This window comes from Tursiops truncatus, chromosome 6 (assembly GCF_011762595.2).
Source record: "Tursiops truncatus isolate mTurTru1 chromosome 6, mTurTru1.mat.Y, whole genome shotgun sequence".
In the NCBI taxonomy this organism is placed as follows: domain Eukaryota; kingdom Metazoa; phylum Chordata; class Mammalia; order Artiodactyla; family Delphinidae; genus Tursiops; species Tursiops truncatus.
Genome location: NC_047039.1, coordinates 37,937,617 through 37,959,805, shown reverse-complemented (window position 1 = coordinate 37,959,805; position 22,189 = coordinate 37,937,617). Strand labels below are relative to the sequence as shown.

The following is a 22,189-nucleotide window of genomic DNA, read 5'->3' as shown; positions in this document are numbered from 1 at the left end:
AAACAAGGAGGTAAAAAACCTAAATGCTGAGAACTATAAAACACTGATAAAGGAAATTGAAGATGATTCAAAGAAATGGAAAGATATCCCACGCTCTTGGATTTGAAGAATTAATGTTGTTAAAATGGCCATACTACCAAAATCAGTCTCAAGATTTAATGAAGGGCTTCCCTGGTGGCGCAGTGGTTGAGAGTCCACCTGCCAATGCAGGGGACACGGGTTCATGCCCCGGTCCAGGAGGATCCCACATGCTGTGGAGCAGCTGGGCCCGTGAGCCATGGCTGCTGAGCCTGCGCGTCTGGAGCCTGTGTGCCGCAATGGGAGAGGCCACAACAGTGAGAGGCCCGCGTACCGCAAAAAAAAAAAAAAAAAAAAAAAAAAATTTAATGGAATCCCTCTCAAATTAACCATGACATTTTTCACAAAACTAGAATGAAATTCTAAAATTTATATGAAACTGCAAAAGACCCATAATTGCCAAAGCAATCCTGAGGTAAAAGAACAAAGCTGGAGGCCAGCCCAGACTTCAGACAATACTACAAACCTACAGTAATCAAACAGCATGGTATTGGCACAAAAATATAGGTCAATGAATAGAATAGAGAGCCCAGAAAAACCCACATGCCTATGGTTAATTAATCAGCAACAAAGGAGGCAAGAATATACAATGGAGAAAAGACAGTCTCTTCAGCAAGTAGTACTGGGAAAACTGGACAGCCTCATGTAAATCCCTCACACTATACAAAAATAAACTCAAAATGGTTTAAAGACTTAGATATAAGACATGACACCATAAAGTTCCTAGAAGAGAACACAGGCAAAACATTCTCCGACATAAATTGTAGCAATATTTTCTTAAATAAGGCAAAAGAAATAAAAGCAAAAATAAATAAATGGGACCTAATGAAACTTAAAAGCTTTTGCACAGCAAAGGAAACCATAAACAAAACAAAAAGATATCTGACAGATTGGGAGAAAATATTTCTAAACGATGTGACCAACGAGGGATTAATTTCCAAAATATACAAACAGCTCATACAACTCAGTATGAAAAAAAAATCATATCAAAAATTGGGCAGAAGACCTAAATAGACATTTCTCCAAAGGTGACATACAGATGGCCAACAAGAACATGAAAAGATGCTCAACACCCCTAATTATTAGAGAAATGCAAGTCAAAACTACAATAAGATACCACCTCACACCGGTGAGAATGGCCATCATAAAAAGGCTGCAAATAATAAACGTTAGAGAGGATGTGGAGAAAAGGGAACCCTCCTACACTGTTGGTGTGAATGTAAATTGTTGCAGCCACTGGAGAAAACAGTATGGAGGTTCCTTAAAAAACTAAAAATAGAATTACCATATGACCCAGCAATCCCACTCTTGGGCATATAGCCTGAAAAGATGAAAGCTCTAATTTGAAAGGATACATGCACCCTAATGTTCATATCAGCACTATTTACAACAGCCAAGACATGGAAGTAGCCTAAGTGTCCATCATCAGATATACGGAGAAAGAAGATGTGGTACATATATACAATAGAATATTACTTGACCATTAAAAAGAATGAAATATTGCCATTTGCAGCAACATGGATAGACCTAGAGAATATCATACTACGTGAAGTAATTCAGAGAAAGACAAATATTATATGATATCACTTATACATGGAATCTAAAAAATAACGCAAATGAACTTATTTACAAAACAGAAACAAACTCACAGACATAGGAAACAAACATGGTTACCAAAGGGGAAAGTTGGGGTGGGGGGATAAATTAGGAGTATATGATTAATAGATACAAGCTACTATATATAAAAATAAACAACAAGGATTTACTGTATAACACATGGAACTATGTTCAATATCTTTTAATAACACGATGGAAAAGAATCTGAAAAAAATATGTGTAACAATCATTTTGCTGTACCTATGAAACTAACACAATATTATAAATCAATTATACTTCAATTAAAAAATAGAAATTTGCCACTTCAAGCCTCAGTTTCTTCACCTGTAAAGTTATTATTTTGGACAGTCCTCTTTCTGAAGATTGTTTTGAGAAATAAATTGCCATAAAATTTGACTGAGTGTAAAACATGCTCCTTGACTTCTTATTAGGCACTTATTAAATTTGGGTTCAGATCCTACCTTCTTTAATACACTGATCACCCTCAGGATTCAAATTTCCAATTGATTTTAGTTTAGTTCTAGTTTTAAAAAAATGCACTACTACAAAAGGCAACATAGTTCAATGTTACTTGTTTATGAGCCTTAAGCAACCCTCCCAAACTGCAGGAGACATACAGAGACAGCCGCAGGAGACATCGCTTTCTATTTAATAATTTAGACTAATATAAATGAAAAGCTTTTAGAAGAACTATTTAAGACACAAATATCTGTATGGTTTTCATGAGAGAAGGCATTACTAATTTGCTCTGGGAAAAGCAGAACATTATTGGACATGATCCTTTTCCCTGTGCAGGTTTTCTCTTGCTTAGCAAAGGTACACAAAGAGAGTTCCAGTTTAATGCTCTGGAAAAGGCTGTCAGTCCCTCCTGAGCTAAGCTCATGCATCTTAATGCAGCATCAGGTTTCCTGTAGACGACCACATTTCAGGCCCTTTGACAAAACCCATATAAAAAAGATGTGATGTTCAAGAAGAGGAGGCGGCTTGAATAATTTAACAGCTACATATAGGCCTATGAAATATTAAAGGAACAATAGTGTACAATGGGGAATTTTATAGAGATTCTAGCTTGACATCAGTCTCCCCCTTACATAGTTGGCTATTTGGCTATACCAATAGTTAATGTGTTATGATAGTGAGACAGTAATTACAATGGAGTTAATAAGTACTTTAATTAAAGCTAAGCCAGCTTACTGGCAGGTATTTTTTAAAGTTTTTAAAAACTCAAATAATTTAAGCTTTCTTTGGAATATTGAGCTGATACTAAAAACCATTTTAAAGAACATTCTATCCCTGCTATTTTTAAATAAATTTGTTATGAACAAGAACTGTTCAGCCAGCTATGCATTTCCTTTAAAAATATGATAGGCTTTAATAATCCCTTTGTAAAATGAAAGGCAAGAAAGCAGGCACAGGGTCTCTGAGGCTGTGCTGACACAATGTGAAGAGTCAATGTTTTTCAATTCACATGGTACCTCCACATACTTCATCCCACTTTATAATCAGGAGCATTTCCATCAGAAACTCAGATTGTACTGCTGATACTCATATAAGGCAGATGGCCCAGACAGGGACTCTCATTTTTCTTAATTGCAAATCTTTGGCTTAGACATCTATAATATGCCTTAAAAGTTTATAATTGTTTCTAAAATATACTTGCCTTTAATTTTCTTCACTTTTTTGGCATAACAATGTGCTTACAAAAACCTGTAATTAGATAAAGGTGTATTTTACCCACGTTAAGTAAAGTAAATGTCTGAGATAGCTTACTTAAAAGAAAGTACCATGCTATTTTGCTATTGCTTCTAAGAGACCTCTGATTTGCGTTTCCTACTACGGTGCACTGAGTTTTTGCTTTGAAGAGACACCTAAAGATGAAGGCAGTGGAGGCCAAGGCACATGTTTCCCAAAGGGATATTTTCTTGCAATAGCTGTGATTGTGGCTTCATTGTTAGATGGATACTTTAAACCAATTTAGCAGAGACAATGTGATCCCACCGAATACTCAGGATGTGCTTTATTTTCTTTCAGCACTTAGGGAGATCCACGGTGTGGCCGGTGTGGCCAGGACTATATATGACTCATTCTGTAGAGGCAGTGGGTCCACAAAACAATGATTCCTATTCTCTGGACATTAATAGTCTCAGAATAGTCGTAAAGCAAACAGCTAACTGGTGAGGTAACTCTGCTATCAATATACTCCCTTCACAATGCTTTACAGTTTTTGAATTGCTTCCGCATATATACTTTCAAAGGAAATCTACTGATACTTAGCATAATCCCATGGGGAAGACTTGGAAAGAAGGGGTGCATTCCAAGCAGAAGCAATTCAGCAAATAGACTGCAAATTCAGAGATACATACGACATGGAACATGCCTTTGGGAGCAGAGCCACAGAGCTGCAAGGGCTAATTCCTCTGAAATTGTTGGTAATTCTATTTTCTTTTAAATAGTGCCCAATCTTTCCAGTTTAACTACCACTAGTCTTACCTCTTTTGTTCTAGACTAGTTAAATGGGACAACTGCTGGATCCTATCTATACATTCCCTGTTAATGGTATAGCAAGAAAATTATCATAACTCATTCCTTGATCTTGGTGAAATAATCAATAATAGAACTATTTCACCGATGCATGTCAGTAGAGTATTTCCACGAGATAAACAATACCAATCTGTCAGATTGGCATTTGAAGTGAAATCCAGGCCCACCTAATTCTCACTTTCATCCTTTGATGTACTAGTTTTCTTGGTCTTAGGTAGCACCCACATAGCTCCAGTATGTGCTTTATCCCTCATTAAATCATGTTCTTATAGCATTCCTTAATAAGATAAACAATTTTTTTAAAATTTCCCACATCCCACAGGGGTTGCTTTGATTTTGTTATATTTTAGTTGCTTACATTCTTCTTTTATTTCTACCCATTCTGTTCCTAGTTCATTGAGGTCAAGAATTTTGCCTTAATCACTGGTATACTATTAATGCTATCTCACATGCAATGAGTAGTACTTAGCCAAATTAACTAAATCCATACCATCTTTTCCATTCAAGTTTATTTTTTAAAATTTATTTGTGTTAATATTTAAAAGCTGTATTATTATACATACTACACATAGACATAACTGCATAATAGTGGACATCTAATATAAATAATAAAAATGATATAATAAATGTCTGCAAAATTTCAAAGCAGATTTATGTCAGTAAAAGCAGATAAAGATTTTCCCCCAAAATGACTAAAAACACATGATGAATACATTTTAACATTGAAAGTTAATCCAGTTAATGAAAATAAGCCAATACGTTTTACAGGAGACTTTATATCTATTTGAGGGGGCAAAAAGGTCTGTGTCTGTGTGCTTGTGTGTCTAAAACAAGCCATCGATTTTACTGTTTTGCTTTCGCCTAATAGATAAAATAAGCTATCATGGTAGAAATGAAGCACAATTATCAATGATCAACACACACTGGAACATCTACTGAGTTACTTACTGTTAATATCAAAGAGTAAGACATGTGGTACCTTATCTTCAGCACTAGGATTGCAATATTAAGAGATGAAAGACACTAGGCAATATTTTCCTCCCTTAGCAAGTGTTTGTTTACCTTTTCTTCAGCGTTCCTCTTTCTTAACCACCTTAAACCCTTTTATAAATAAAGCAGTATTCTACAGATTAAGCTTTTTATAGATTTAAGTGACAGTAGATCTGGATTCTAATCTCAGTTCTGATATCTACTAATATATTTTGACTGCTCCCAGAAGTTTGTTCTGAGAATCACATAAGATAATACAAGTGAAAATGCTTTGAAAATTATAAAGCTTTGAATGCATGTGCCTGATTTCATTATAATGTTGATGACTTACAGCTTATTTACTTCATTAACCTATATTTTTGAATGATCAATTTTATTGGATATCTACAGATTTTCTTGTCTGAAAATGTGGAAATCAGTATTTTTAACTTAAGCTCAGGAGTGTCATTTAAAATCTTTATGACTGGGGGCTTCCCTGGTGGCGCAGTGGTTAAGAATCCACCTGCCAACGCAGGGGACATGGGTTTGAGCCCTGGTCCGGGAAGATCCCACATGCTGCAGAACAACTAAGCCTGTGTGCCACAACTAGTGAGCCTGCACTCTAGAGCCCACAAGCCACAACTACTGAGCCCACGTGCCTAGAGCCTGTGCTCCACAACAAGAGAAGCCACTGCAATGATAAGCCCGCACACCACAAACAATAGTAGCCCCTGCTCGCTGCAACTAGAGAAAGCTCACATGCATCAATGAAGACCCAATGCAGCCATAAATAAATAAATAAATAAATTTAAAATCTTTACAATTGTCATGGCCTGAGCACTAAGCAGTCAGGATAAGGGATGTCTTTTGTAACTCTGGAGTAGATTTCCCTTCAGGTTTGAATCATGAAGGTACATGGAGTAGTGGGTGTTGCTAAGGTAGCTGGATTGGCAAGAGGGGTACGACTAGCAAGTTACATTAACAACAAATAACAACTAATACAACCATATTGCAGCAAACTAATGGTGTAATTCTAATTGTGTTTTCCCAATTTAAAACCCAATTTGATTCTCTATATTATTATTTTAATATTTCTAGTGGTTATGGCCTCACCTTTAAACAATGTACCTAAAGCTCTATTATTTATGAATTATAATTTAACTTATTGAACCTCTAGAAATAGAAGATGAGAAAATTCAGATCACATGTATTATCCAGCAATGTCTCATTAATCCAATTACATTCAATTATTTTAAATTATGTAACCAGATTAAAGCCATGATTCAAGTTGTCTAGTCTATTAGTACTTCTTCCACAATTAAAAACAACAAAAATGTGACTCAGTATATGGAAAATAATTTCAAAATTACAGAAATTCTTTATCTGCATCTTTCAAACACCATAAATTAAACATAACTGCACAGGAAATAGCAGAAGATCTATAAATTTCCTTTTATCTACCATTAATTTTTATCACACTCCACATCTGTTTTAGCACTGCACTCTATAAAACACCCTGGTACTCCTCTTTCATCCATAATTTAATTTTTTTGTTTTTGTTGTGTTTTGTTTTCCTTTTTAAAACACAATTTCTCCTCAAGGCCAAATATATGTACCAGTTTTTTACTTCCCCATAAATTTCTACTTTCTCCATTTTTTTTTTTTTTCCTGTTTGACTTTTGAAATTCATCATTTCCAACTATGAAGAACAGCTAGGCATGGGCCTCAAAGAAGACAAGGTAAGGAATTCAATCACTTTTCAGAAGAGAAAAGAAAACATTTAAAATACCCATTGAATGATGCTACTTATTGAATCACTGATACATTATTTCTACTATAATATAGATGTCTATATATAAATTATAATTTTGCTTACATTTTGTTCAGTGATTGAATATGCAGAGTTAACTTTTGATCTATACGTTAATAGTCAATTCTATCACTTTTTCTAGGAAACACTTCTTTCATAACTTAGTTGACTGAAGTTCATCTTCAAGAGCATTTTTCTCAAGAAATGTACCTGGATGCACACATTGTCATAGTTGTGCATGTTGGGAAATGTAATCTGCGTGGTCTTGATAACAGATTGGCAGCTCAACTGGATACAAATGTATCTGAGTCAAAATGTATTTTCTCTCTTGTTTTTCTTCTTTGATAACTTTCTGGAACTTGCTTTTAAACAGTAAGTTTTCTATTGAGGGGAAAAACCCAAGAGGTTTAGAAACTTAATCCTTCTTGAAAATATGTATGTTTCTTGGCTTTGATGACTATATGAGTCTTACATTAACTTCCAAAATCAAGTATTTGAATGGTTTGTAAGGTTAATATTTTTTTACAAAGTTTCTTTAAAGCTATATGCTTTATATCTGTAGACTCAGATCTTTTATTCAAGGGGAATAATTTTTTTTTAAATTTTGGTATAATGACGTCAGTTCATTCTATTCTCTGGGTATACCAGTTATGCATATAAGGATTGTTATCTTTTATACCTATTTTTTATCCTGAAACCTTTTTCTTCTAATTTAATTTGGCTTTATTTTCCTTGAGCCTGTACTCTATAGGATTTTTATGTTTCAAGATGCTGTTTGTTCCCATCTTGATACTTCTAATGTGTTTATTTTTGTATTTATTCTCTTTATATTTTTTTGAGCTCTGCAATTTAATTTTTCTCTGCTTTTTTGTCTTAACCTTCCTTGTTTGATCTTTTCTCCTTTTTAGAGAGGTTTTATTTAAATTTACTTTTTCATGGTAAAATATTTGTCCCAAACTAGCATCCAAACTCAGAATATTTTTCTTCAGTTTATAAATATTTCTTCCTTTAGAGTACATTGTAAATGGGAGCATTATTTTGGGACCAATTATATGTTGAACAAGGGTGTGGGGGAAAAGATGGAGGCGTTAACAACTTAGATTTCAGTAAGACATCTTAGATACTTTCTTACAAACTATTCACTCTTGTGTGTCAAGAATCCCTTACATAGTGACTTAGCACATTTTGTACCATATGCTCGAGCCAACTGTGCTAGTTACTGCTACATTTTCTCCCTTGCCTTTGTGTATCTAAGAATATGTATATAAAAGATAGTATATTGCTTTTTAATGTCTGGATGTTTTCTTATTTTCCCAAAGGTGCATTTTTCTTTTCTTTTATCCTAAGTGGTATCAGGGAGAATGAGGCAAGAATACCTTAACTCTGACTTCTTTAAAGGAAGTCCATACTAAGTGGTACAGATGTTAACTACCATCCTATTCTGAACATTTATAGTTTGGAAGTAAACATGATGGTTATTTTAAGATAAGAGATATTTCTTCAGATTTAGGCAAAAAATTAAATGAGCAGAGGAGGTATGTAATGATATCATCATTGATAGAGGGGTAGAACTTCGATAAACAGAGAGAATGAAGTGGAATATTCTGGTCCTGCGAGTTAGAAATAAAAAAAAAGTGCTTAGCAAATTCTGAAAAGCTCTACCCTGGGAAAACTGATGTGGTTTTAATATGCAGACTGGTTAATAAGGTACACAGTCTGAAGTCAGTTTGACATGTTAACGTAATTTGTCATAAGTGAACTTAAATATAATACCTTGCATTTTAATGCCATTTACTTTACATAGCTCTTTTGCACATATGTTACATAAATATCTTCTCTTTAGAACAGAAATTGAACCTGTGTATTTTGGTGTTATGCTCAATCAATGTAAATCATCAATGTCCAATTAATGGATCAATGTATCATTAATCATTTATGGTCAATTATTAGTCAATATATTATATTCATCAATGTAAAAGGTTTGCTAAGGTCTGGGCTGTCCAAATACAAACTGCACTGTACATTTGTAAGAGGTTTTGTACAAAGAGCATTATGACGACAGGGAATCTAGAGGGGATTCAACATCAAGCAGGTAATACTGATACATCTTTCCATCTGAAATGATATGGATTACATCTGTAGCCATATTAAAGAAAATCTCTCACTGGGGAAACTGAGGTTCAGGGAAATTAAGTGATTTGTTTAAATCTCAATTGATTAATTGAGATTGTAAACCAAATCAAGCATTGGAGCTATGGTACAAATGACAAGTAAAGCCAGAGTGTCAGGAGATGGACATATCATCAATTACTTTTAAAATTAAATTATAAATTAAAAATACAGAATCACTAACTGGAAAGAGGTTATAAGATAACATGCTAAGCCCATTACTTTGCTTAAAGTATTGCTTTAAAAGGAAGATTAAAGCAGAATAATTGTGATACTTCTGGTGGGAGAGCAAAAATTTAGGAAAAGTGAGAACATAGTATGGAATTGGAGAGGTTCCCAAGGACATCACTTTTTTTTTTTTGATGAATTTTGACATTTTTATACCATTCCACAGGCGTTCCTTTTATATATTTCAGAATTCATGGTTATGGTCAATTGCTACTGCAGGTTCAATTATCACCAGTTACATTTTCATCTATTTCTTTCACTGATCCCTGGAAAGTCTAGTTGTCAAACTGACCTGTTCTGATTCTGCTTGGCCAGCAGGAACTGGCTCATCAAAAGTATTAAACTTCTCTTCTATTTTAAATACCATTTCAAATATGAGTTTTAACCTAAAATACATTGTCTTTTTTAAGACATTGTCTTACAAAAATCCCTGCCCCTCATCCTTTAGTCAATAGTGATTTTCCTGTAACATAACCACATACATTTTCACTATGTAATTTTTAGTGCATGCCCACATCTCTTCATACTTTTATTCATTCTCTTTAAATCCAGTTCCTCTTGTTTCAGCCACCCACACAGATGACATGTCAGAGCTTTGTGTCTAAACTGTAAGCTAGGAAATAAATTTTAAACTTTGCAAATGATTTATGGGTTATAGGGTAGAATGATATATATTGTATGAAGGGTTCAGGGAGGGCCACTTATGCACAGTTAAGGACAAACAGGTGTAATTGCTTTCTCAAACCTTGACCTTTTTTCCTTTAACCTTCTGAAAGTCATTATGTAATATTTCAAAAATCTTATTTTGCTTGAGGGAAAAATTTAAGTCACATAACTAGGTCATAACATTCAAATGACCAAGCTTTTTTTTTCTGTGTGATTTATAATAGTGCATACATTCATAACGTGTAATTTATCAGATACGATGCAAGATTTTATGCCAATTATACAATTTATTCCTTAAATCTTTAATGGAAGAAGAGAAATTGATTGTTGAGAGTAGAACAAGCTGCCAATAATTTCTTCATGACATCTCTATAAGATATCACTCATTTCCATGTTTAAGCTGCCAACCTAATTACATTCTTCTTACCTTTACATAGAGATTAATGTAGAAGCCCAAGGGTAATGTTTCCAGTTTATTCTGCTCTCAATATACCATTTTCATTATTACCACTGTCGTCATTCTCACCAGCACAATACCTTACATAAATTATACTCCTTCACAGTTGGAAAAGTATCGTGACAGCTTTTTTTTCCCCATTTTTTTAATTGAAGTACAATTGATGTACAATATTATGTAAGTTACAGGTGTACACCATAGTGAATCAATTTTTAAAGCTTATATTCCATTTATAGGTACTACAAAATACTGGCAATATTCCCTATGTTGTACAATATATCCTTGTAGCTTATTTTATTTATAAGAATTTGTACCTCTTAATCTCCTAACTGTAACCTGCCCCTCCTCCTTCCCTCTCCCCACTAATAACCACTAATTTGTTCTGTGAGTCTGTTTCCTTTTTGTTATATTCAATAGTTTGTTGTATGCTTTATATTCTACATACAAGTGATATAATGCAGTATTTGTCTTTCTCTGACTTATTTCACATAGCGTAACACTCTCCAAGTCCATCCATGTTGTTGCAAATAGCAAATTTTCATTATTTTTTATGGCTGAGTAGTATTCCATTGTGAATATATACCACATCTTCTTTATCCATTCTTCTGCTGATGGACACCTTAAGTTGTTTCTGTATCTTGGCAATTGTAAATAATGCTGCTATGAACACTGGGATGCATGTGTCTTTTCGAATTAGTGTTTTTCTTTCTTTTGGATATATACTCAGGAGTGGAATTTCTGGGTCATATGGTAGCTCTTTTAGTTTTTTTAGAAGCCGCCATACTGTTTTCCATAATGGCTGCATCCATTTACATTCCTACCAACAGTATACGAGGATTCCCTTTTTCTCCACATCCTCACCAACACTTTTTTTTTTTAAGGACGGCCATTGTGACAGGTGTGAGGCAATAGCTCATTATGGTTTTAATTTGCATTTCTCTCATGATTAATAATACTGAGCATCTTTTCATGTGCCTGTTGGCTATCTGAATGTCTTCTTTGGAAAATGTCTATTCAGATCTTCTGCCCATTTTTAAATTAGGTTGTTTGTTTCTCTGATGTTGAGTTGTATGAGCTATTTGTATATTCTGGATATTAACCCCTTATTGGTCATATCATTGCAAGTATTTTCTCCCATTCAGTAGGTTTTCTTTTCATTTCATCAACAGTTTCCTTTGTTGTGCAAAAGCTTTTAAGTTGAATTAGGTTCTATTATTTTTGCTTTTATTTCCTTTGCTTTAGGAGCCAGATACAAAACAATGTTGCTACAGTTTATGTCAGGGAATGTTCTGCCTATGTTTTCCTCTAAGATTTTTATTCTTCCCTCTGGCTGGAAGCCATCACATCCTTTAAGGGGCCTTCATTGAACATCTGATCAGGAAGCAATACTATCTTTTGAGGTCCTATGGTTACTCATTCTCATATGAACTTTGCCATATACTGGGTTGAGAAGTACTTTAGCTGTAGGCTAAAGTTATGACACATTTTTACATTATATGAATGATTAGATGATGATACAAATGTAGAGGGCAAAGACCATGAGTGATAACTCAATCATCAAAGACTCCTTGAAACATTATAAATATTTGCCAATATCGACTACTATGTACACATAAATAGGTAGCTCAGCAACTTCTTTTAGCATATCTATTGAAGGGTAAATCACGTGTCATATAATTCACTTTTTTAAAGTATAAGGCTCAGTGGTTTCTAGTATGTTTTCTTTTGTAGGACCAAAAGGAACAAAATTCTGCCAACACTCTGAATGAACAAAGAAATGGAAACTTTCTTAGAGCAGTCATAATGAAACATGGCCTGCTAATCCCATGATTTTAGACAGTAAGGACCACTGAAAAATGGAGCTGTAAGGCAATATATTGGTGTTAAGACACAAACCTGTGGTAATTTGTTACAGAAGCACTCCCTTCTGGCCAGCAAGTTTCCACTGAAAAATCTGCTGATAGTTTCATCAGGGTTCCCTCAGATGTAACAAGTTGCATAACTAACCCCAATTATCATTTGATCAACAAACAGATAATTCTAACCAAGTTATTTAAAATGAAATCAAGCGCCCAAGATATTGCAAGTGTTCAGAGATTAGGACTGTGCCATCTTATACTTCAATGTTATAGGCAGCTAGACTGTGGAAATTAAACATGTATAAAGGGGAAGGTAATAGGCTCTGGATTAGTAAAATACCTGACTGTGAGTTGGGAAACACTCCGGTGTGGCATTTGAGTCCTTTGTGATATGAATCAGCCACATGTGGCTAACAGAGATTCTATTTTGATGCCTGACAATATTGCCCTGAGTATGTGGCAGTACTGCTATATTTAGTTGTTAATCTATTTTAATCCATCAATTTGAATATTCATTAACACATGTCAACAAGATAAAATGCAAATAAATAAGAAGACAGTTTGCAAGGGTGTTGATAAATGTATGACACTGGTAAAATAACATAAAATGTATGAAATCAAGCTTAGATCCAATTAAAATCTAAGAGTTTCAATGTTATTTCTCAAGGTATTTCTTTGTTTAGGAGTATGCAAGCCTATTTGTTTAGGTCTCCATTTCCTTCTTAGATTTTGTCTTAATATCTACAGTACATGATGCCTTTAGGAAGAATTTTTTCATTATGGGCTATCATTATGCCAAAAACACTCAGGTTTATGTCTATTTGATAATTTCAATTTGGCAGCAGATGATCTGATTCAGAGTCTGTTTACAGTGAATAACTGAATGTCAGAAATGTTTTAAATTAAATTCTGACAAAGATGAAATGCTTTGTGGAGGAATCTTAATGTTTGTTAAGTTCCTTGTCCTTTTTTTCATGGCCTCTTAATGGCTACAATCTTGTATCTGCTTTTCCAAAGAAAAGTCTGTGTGCTATTTAAGATTCTGTGGGGGGAGCCTTCAGTCACATTAAATCTGTTCCTCTGTGTTCTTTCACCAACTTAAGTATATTGTAAGTGTAAAATAAAAAGAATAGCAATGAAAGAGAGTTTCTGACAGGATGGCATAATTATTTAGTGTCAATATATATTTCATTTCCTGTTAATGGATATATTATAGATAAAAGAAATCAGGCTGGTTATTGATCTCAAATGGATAAATATAAAGAAGATTTTGGTAGAATTTAGGAGCAGTGGTCCTCTAATATACTGAATGGTCAACTGAATTACCAATTGATGATATTGCAGAACAGGTAGGAAATATTCAAGTTTTCTTGTATGCAACTTATGCATATATCCACTTCCTATTTGTAGACTCAATATAGATCCATAGGGAGTTGAAATACAGGTATATTCCAGGTTTGCAGGCACTAATCTTGGTTTAGGGGTAAAATATAAACTTTAGATAATATTGACTTGGATTCAATTTCCAGCTCCACTCTTTATTATTTGTGTGACACTGCAAAAGTTACTAAATAATCAACTTCAGTTTCCTCATTCATAAACTGGGAATTATATTGCCCTCATCTGTTAATTCAATCAACACATATTTACTGTATATACATGATGAGCTAGACATAACCAAGCAATGGAGGGTAGAGTAGAAAACAAACAAAATTTCTGCCTTCATGGACCTTAAATTCTAGTAGGAGACAATAAATGAGAAAATAAAATATATGTAAGATAATTATAAATATAACAAAAATAAGATATAGAGAAATGTTATGAAAGTATGGGGTGAGTATGTATATATATATTGTGTGTGACATGAAGAATTCTAAGATAGTGTATACATGCCTTCTCCTGGTTGTTTAATCAAGCAATATTTATACACATAGTTTGGAGATTTTATATATATATATAATATATAGTTTGCATATATATAGCATTTTATATATAACATCCGGAAACTAAACAGCTATGTTTTATTGGTAAAACAAACACTCAGTGTTGGAGGAATAACTCCAATTTCATATTTCTTGCAAAACTAGAACCAGGTGTTCCATGGCACCAGAAAGGAAGACATTAAAATATCTACATTCAAGTGTGTTCTGTTTAATTATTAAAATACATACAAAGGGATGCCAATCACACAAGAAATGCTACTGAAGGCAGAAGAAATTGTCAAATTCCTGTGATTAAAGATTCTAGGTCTAGTATGTGCTAGGTCTAGTATGTGCTATGATGCTTTTTGTAACCCAAGAGGATTTTCAAGAAGAAAGTTTGACCCTGCCTGCAATTCCTCATCTGCTTCAGTTTCTTTGCTGTTCCCAAGAAGTGTGACCCAGTAAGTATCAATATATCCTTGTTGTGTGGTATAGGTGAAATCTCGAAACATACCTGATGACTGCTTAACATGAAATTGGTATCTTTTCTTCTAAACATCCCCCCCCCCCCCATTTAGTGGCTGACCCAAGTTACTTGCATTGCTTTACAAAAACATCATTGCTGTAGAGAATAAAATAAAATTTCAACAGTTATTCTCGTTGTTATGGATTTTTGATGGGCTGGTCTTAAATTATATAAGTTTTTGGCTTTTTTATTGAATTAACGAAGACTAGTAAATCACCAGACACATATTTATCATCATTAGCAATATCTCCATATTTTCTTCTTACCAGCCCCTGAAAATGTATTTGTGTTGCATGTTCTTAAAAGTCACAACATATAGAAACATATCTAAAAATCCCTAAGTAATTGATATTGTGCATGATTTTTATTAATGCTGCCCCATATTTTTTATTTTTAAAGTAAACATTGGATATTTTTTAAAAGTCACAGGTTAGTAAAAACAATTTTATATATATCAAATGCTCCAAAATAAATAATAGATACTAAGATAAGAAACTATCTCAATCAAAATGAAAATTCTCTAGGACTAGGAGTGGTAATTGCTTTCATTATTGTTTCCTTATATTAGAACTTCTCTATAATAAGCATATACTGTCTTTATTTAAAAAAAAATAAGTTTCATTTTAATTGCAAATTTTACTTCATCATTATTTATCTGGATAGATGTCTTAAATGAGTTAGGTTCAATAATGTGTTATGAGTTTCCCTCCGTTAACTAAATGTCAAGTCTCAGAATCAATATTTCAAACTTTGGCATATAATTTTGTTACATTAAAAAATATATTTTATTAATTATATTGAGTATAGATTCCCAGAGGCAGAACCACCTAGTCAACCACCTGCTTCACCTCCAACAGTAGCTCTCTGCTGTTGATTTCAGCCAGCATCAGCAATGAGAAGGTTTTAAATCCCTGAGCCAGAGACTAAGATCAACACTAATGTCATTTCCACAGTCAACATTGACTACATCCAGGCCTTAGAAATAAACAGGGATACAGAGTGCCTGGGAGGGTCTTGTAGTTTGGAGTACTGATCTGAACATAGGGTCTGTGGGATCTTCCTCAGTGCCTTTTGGATCTAGGGTTTCATTAAGGAATATCCCATTTCAAACCAGACCAAGCCTGACACCCCAGAAGGAACCTTAGCAAGGAAACATTTAGGAGTAGAGGCAGCAACCGGCTAGAGGTGCGATTGGTGGGATTGAAACTCATCTGTCCTCAGGCTCCATGGGGTTAACCTGCCAAGTCATCTTGACTCAAGGGAGTTCTCACATTAGTGTTTCTAAGCCAGACCTGCCCAGGGTGTCTGAGCCTGGCATCCAGGGCCTAAGAGGAACCAGCATGCAAGTAGGAATAGAAGTCTCCTGTTATGGGAATAGGTGCATGGAATTTGATAACACTCTGTGGGGATAGCCTTTAGTATCTGTTGGATCCAAATGATTCTCCAGGAGTGGCCACAACTAAGCAGGATCTGTCCATGGTTCCAGGTCTATGAACTGGTTCTGAAAGATGCAAAGTTGGCTGCCCCAGTGAGGAGTTATGGTGCTTTGCAGCACTTAGCTGACCCCACGCTCATGTGGCTAGGGCTTTACTATTCTTGGGAAAAGCCTCAGAGATCCAAATATCTCCTAGAGATTCTATAGTCATGTCAGGGCTGTGCATCCACCTATCCACCCATTCTCCTGCCACATGTTTCCCAGCTCTAAGGGGTATGTTCCTTCAGAACCTGGACGGGTGAAGTGGGAAACTTAAACAAGGCTGATTAGGATACCCTTGAGTACAGCTTTGACTTAATGTAAAATAAAAGAAAGTACAAGGATTAGAAATGTGCCACTTCTTCTTACGTGTACACTTAACTTTGAATTTATACTTTAAATTTGTTTTTACTGGTTTGGCAGTAAAATTAAATGATGAACCCTCTTCTTCATTTCTCTTTACAGAAAGTCTTTTTTTACCCCCTGTTGTTCTATTTGTCAATTACTACATGAGTAACTTTTTATTTAGTGAATTTCTTTTCTGTTACATGTGTGTATTTGATAGGGAAGAATGAATTTTAGAATCAAGTTTCTAGGTGTCATTTTTTTAAGTTCTTGGAATTTTGATTTTCATTACAGACTAATTTAGAAAGAATGGGTATGTTTACCATGATGAGTGCTCTTTTCCAGACATTTGACATGTCATTCCATTTATTTAGGAAAGTCCACTTTTATGCTTTTTTCAAAAGCTTTTATAGATTTACAGATTTTTAACTATAGCTGTCCTTCAGATTTCTTGTTAAAATATTCAATGAGTATTTATATTTTGCTGCCATCAAACATATTGCTTTTTTTAAACCTCCAAAGCTCTTGTCTTTTTTTATTATTGATGCAATAATTGACATATGTTTTATTAATTTTCAGGGTACAACATAGTGATTAGACGTCTATGTACATTTACATCATCACAATAAGTCCAGTTACCATCTGTCACCATTTAAAGTTATTACAATATTATTGACTACACTCCTATTCTGAATATTATATCCGCATGAATTATTTACTTTATCACTGGAAGTTTATCCCTTTTAATCCCTTTCACCTAGTGACTTAAAAAAAGTGTTCAATTTTTAAATGGGTTATATGTGCCCACTGTAAACATTTTAAAAAGTGCTTCCATTGATATCATGTTACAAATGAGATCTATCCTTTCATTTCTTTCATCTAACTCATTTTGTACATTTGAAGGTAATTTTTGTATATAATTTTAAAATTGCTATATTGTTTCTTTCATTTCTCTAATTCCATTTATTAGACTTTTGAGTAGAATATTCAAGGAGTGTTAATAACACACAACCTAGTTAGTCTTCCTGAGTTTAGTGTTAATTCCTATGTTACTGTACTATGCACGATATTGGCTTATGAGTTAATGTTATGCTTATGTATTCATTATTTTTATTTAAGGTTTTTAAATAATTTTTGAACTTTATTAAATAAATTTTCAAGGAAATGACTGTATGAATTTTATGCTGACCTATTAATATGATGAACTGTATTAATATATTTCTTAATATTATACCATGTTTACATTCTTGAATTAAGCCTGTTTGCTGAACTTTTAGTAATGATTTTTACACCAATATTAACAGGGAGACTGGTTTTAGTATTCTCTCATTGCAATAGGTTTATGAATACATTATTAATGTTTTCTGATTTCAAAAAATAATTCAGAAAAATTTAATTATCATTTTTGTCTAGAAAACTTAAAAAGTACTGGAATTAAATATTACTTAGAAATTTTGTAGAATTTCTCCTACTTGAAAATACCTGTATCTGGTGAATGTTGAGATGTTATCCAGAGCATTTTAAACCAAAGTTTGAAATGGAGATTTATTAATGCTGTTAAAAAATGACTGATTTATTATATCAGCTTGGTTGCCTTTGTTATATTTTTAGTTTTTGAACATTATTTCTCTAAGTATCCTTCTAGTTAACGTGAAACCATTTTATATAATTTATAGTTTCTTAGAGAAACATCCATTTCATCTGGATTCCCAAAAAGTTTGCATATAATTGAGCAAATAATTGACTAACTCTATTTATAAACTAGAAGCTTTTTCCTATTTATTTCATATGTGCATTTTTGTAAATGAAATAACTTGGTCTATCAATTTTATTCCTCTATCTGGTCACCAAGTTTTCTAATTAATAAAAATTTCCATTTAATTGCAGTAATAATTTGATACTCCTGTTGTGTTTTCTTCATTTTCTGTTTTCAAAGGAATTTTGGTTGGAAATTTGAGGAATACTTTTTTAAGGGCTGTCATCCAGAGCATTTTAAATAAGTTTTGAAATGGAGATTTTTTTCATGCTGTTATTAAATGTGATGGATACAATCATATTAGCATTGGTTGCCTATGTTATACTTTAGTCATAAGTCCGAGTCTTTTTAAGCATGCTGTTTATAATAATTATTTTCATCTAAACTCTCAGTGTTAACTCTGATATCTATTTTTATGTGGATTTTAAAGTCGAAGTCACATAATTTTATGGACTTTTAATATGCATATTCTCTTCATATTCATTCTAAATAAATCCTTACTTGCATTCTACCTAGAGCATTTTAAAGTCATTTTCTTCAAAAGGAAGCAGCATTATTCAGTTGCTTGTATCTTAAGAAGGCAAATTTCAGGAAGAAATAAATTTCAGGGACTGATGTTTTTCTTGAAACTGTATATGAGAAATGCTCAGAAATTCATGGCTTGAATATAATAGTTCTGGGTTAGATGATCCAGTATACTATTTTCCTGAAGATACTAATTTTGCATAGATAAATCAGTCATTTTTTATCTATTTTGTTGCATCAATATTTTGGAATATCTATGCCAAAACAAGATGTAAAAATAGCAGCACTGTTATACACGTTTATGAAGGTTTCCATTATTTTAAACTACAATTTTTTACTTTGTTCCTTTGACAATTGAGCGATGTTTAATGTGACATTTTGGCTTATTGTTTTTAAATTCTTGGCCAAAGATAATAAATTGAATTGAGCCCATAGTTTAGATTATAAAACATAGGACAAGTAAGAACTGAACAGAGGAGGAATACACAGATAAATGTTGGCCCAGAATTGATGTGCCTTTCATTTGTATTACAACGTATAAACTGATATGTTAGTTGAGTCTAGAATGATACTCTCTGCATGGTACAATCTCAAACTTCTTCAAGTTGTCAGTAACTTTCTCTGAGAGAGGAATGCAGCAAACTTGTAAGATAGGTCATTTCAAGCAGAGCTGAACTGGTAGGCATTTACCACAGGTGGTTATAATCCCCTCTGTCCTGTCCTGATAGGAAACACAGATTAGCTAGCTTTTAACTTTCCTTTCCTTTTCAGAATCTGTTTTCTAACTTTAAAGAAAACAAAAGAGATACCTGACGATTTAAATGTTCAGTCCCTAAACTGCCCCACAAACAATCCTAGAATAGCTACTTAAGCATTTGCTGTATAAGTGTAAAAATAAGATTTTATTAATATGGATAACATGTATGAATTTTTGTTTCTCATTTCACTAGGATGTTGACTTCCAAGTAAATTTCCATTGCTATAGATTCCAGGTGCCTCACCTATCTATTCTCTGGGGAATGGGCTGTTTCTGCTACCTTAAATTATTCAAGAAGCCTCCTTAATATTAGTGATTGTGTTTGACTACAGAAATTTTGGAGGTTTACAGGTCTTTGAGATTTTCAAGACGAGGTTTATTTATAGGAACGTTTTTTAAACCTTAAATCTTAATCACACTTTCTTGTTTATGCTCTGTTCTTCAAGCAGTTTGTTAATACATGAAGGTTTTCTTGGCCAATACTGACTTTTTTGTTCATAATGGCATAGACATATGCCCATCCAGTAAGAATCCTAGACATGCTCAGAGTATTACTTTCCTGAAATTCTACCACATAGAGCGTGGTTAACTCAATTTCTGGTTAAAGGAGAAATAGTATGAGTTACTGGTGCCTGTCACCAGCACACACATGGCCCATGTGTTAGCTGCTACTAATAGTGACTAACCAGGTGAAACTGTTTTTTTAATCTTGAGGTCAGCAGTCACTAAAACAACCATGAAGTAAAGTGTTATCCCAGAGTATTAGCTTTAGCTTTCCAGTAAATTCGACAGTTTCCCACATTGCTTTACATTTTATTTATGTTTTGCATGAATAAAATGCTATACTCTATTTTACCAGTGTTCTTCTAATCACTAGTATATGACACTCATTAGAAGTTAAAATTTTTATTACAGATTCTAATAATACTCAGAGAAAGCTAGTTAAGTATACTGGTGAATGCTTCCTGATATTTACAGTAAGTATAAAATACATTTCTCTGGAATTCTATAGCATGTATCTAACACTCCAACACGAAACCCAAAACTCCATCTAGTGGTATGATATTTAGATTTCGGTTATGAAAGTTTATTCAAATTGTTTAATATAATTTAATGATGATGATAATACTTTTGGAAGCCCCTTCAACAAAGCATCACTATTTAATCCTACACCCTTAAATACTGACACTTTCTTGCAAATAGCATGGACTTTTAAAAACCGTGAATGTGACCAGCCTTTAAAAGAATATTGTCTATAATTTAAAAATGCTATTAGGGTAAACAGATTGAAGGACAAGAATAGGTGTATACACAACTATGCCTCACAAAATGTAAAAATTAACTTGAGAAAGGTTTTTCACTATGGCATTCCATTACCCTTATTTTTCTCTTAAGTCTGAGAGAAGGCAGTCAAACAGTAGCCTATCATTGGCCCAGATTAAGATTAGCTTTAAACATAATTATTTTCATTCAGAGACACACCTTCTTTACCCTTCCAGCCTCCTAATTTAAGAGTGTGATTAATTCAAATCCATCCAAGTATGTGGTTTTAAAAGGTGACAGTGTTGGAAATGCACACACCTCCAGATACTGCTGGCATAAGCAATATCATACACATGTTAATATACTAATTTACCCCATAAGCTTGAACACTGGATACTATTTTCACAGTGGCTGACAATTACTTTTTAACATCAAACTAAGGGGTAAAGAAAATGCTTTAAACTTGTATTGAGCTATTTGAATTGTTTACTATAATTCTAACATGATGTATAATATCATTATACTGCTTTACAATCAGATAATAAGTGAAAAGTGATCCTTTAAATTGATTTTCTAGAATGCATTCTCTGTATGTGCTGTCAATCCTCATTAAATGAGCAATTTTTATAGTACTGGTTACATGACAAAGATAATACTTCCCACTTGCTAATGACAACTTCCTTCCATCTTAAGTAAGAAAGAAAACATATAAACCAAAATTAGCACACTAAACGAAGCTGCAGGATAATAAAGGACAGCAAAAGAGAAGAAGAGACAAGAACAGTGTGGATGGGAAAACTGCAATTTAATAGTATGCTCTAATACCTGACACATCAAACTGCAAACATGAAAACAAATATTAAAATGTCTTCATTTTAATATGAAATGACAAAGTTAAAGATCCATCTGTACAGAAAACAGCAACTTTAATCATTAAATGGAACTCATAATAGTTCTTGTGAATTCCTGTTTTTTTCTAAATGTTCAATGAAAAAATTACTACTAACAGTAGAGTCATGCTGGGATAAAAGTATGCTAAACTGTTAGTTTCTACACATCAGGGGAAAAAAAAAAAATCAAGGATTTCTTTTTTAATTTTCCTGACAAAGATTTTAGTTCTAAACAAGTACTGGTATTTTATTATCCAACATATTATTTTAATCTGTTCATTTATTTTATGAATTGTTCATTTACTTTGCATATTTGTAGACTATTTTTACATCTAGA

At 33.4% G+C, this 22,189-nt stretch overlaps 1 long non-coding RNA gene across 1 annotated transcript in view; it reads right to left on the bottom strand.

The window, feature by feature from the left end:
• Window positions 1–3,388: 3,388 nt before the first annotated feature.
• The window catches only part of LOC141278872 (uncharacterized), a 32,012-nt gene continuing 13,211 nt past the window's right edge, over window positions 3,389–22,189 (bottom strand). Inside the window, exon 5 of the long non-coding RNA XR_012332267.1 lies at window positions 3,389–3,402. This is a non-coding gene — a long non-coding RNA (uncharacterized lncRNA). The remainder of the gene's footprint in view (window positions 3,403–22,189) is intronic.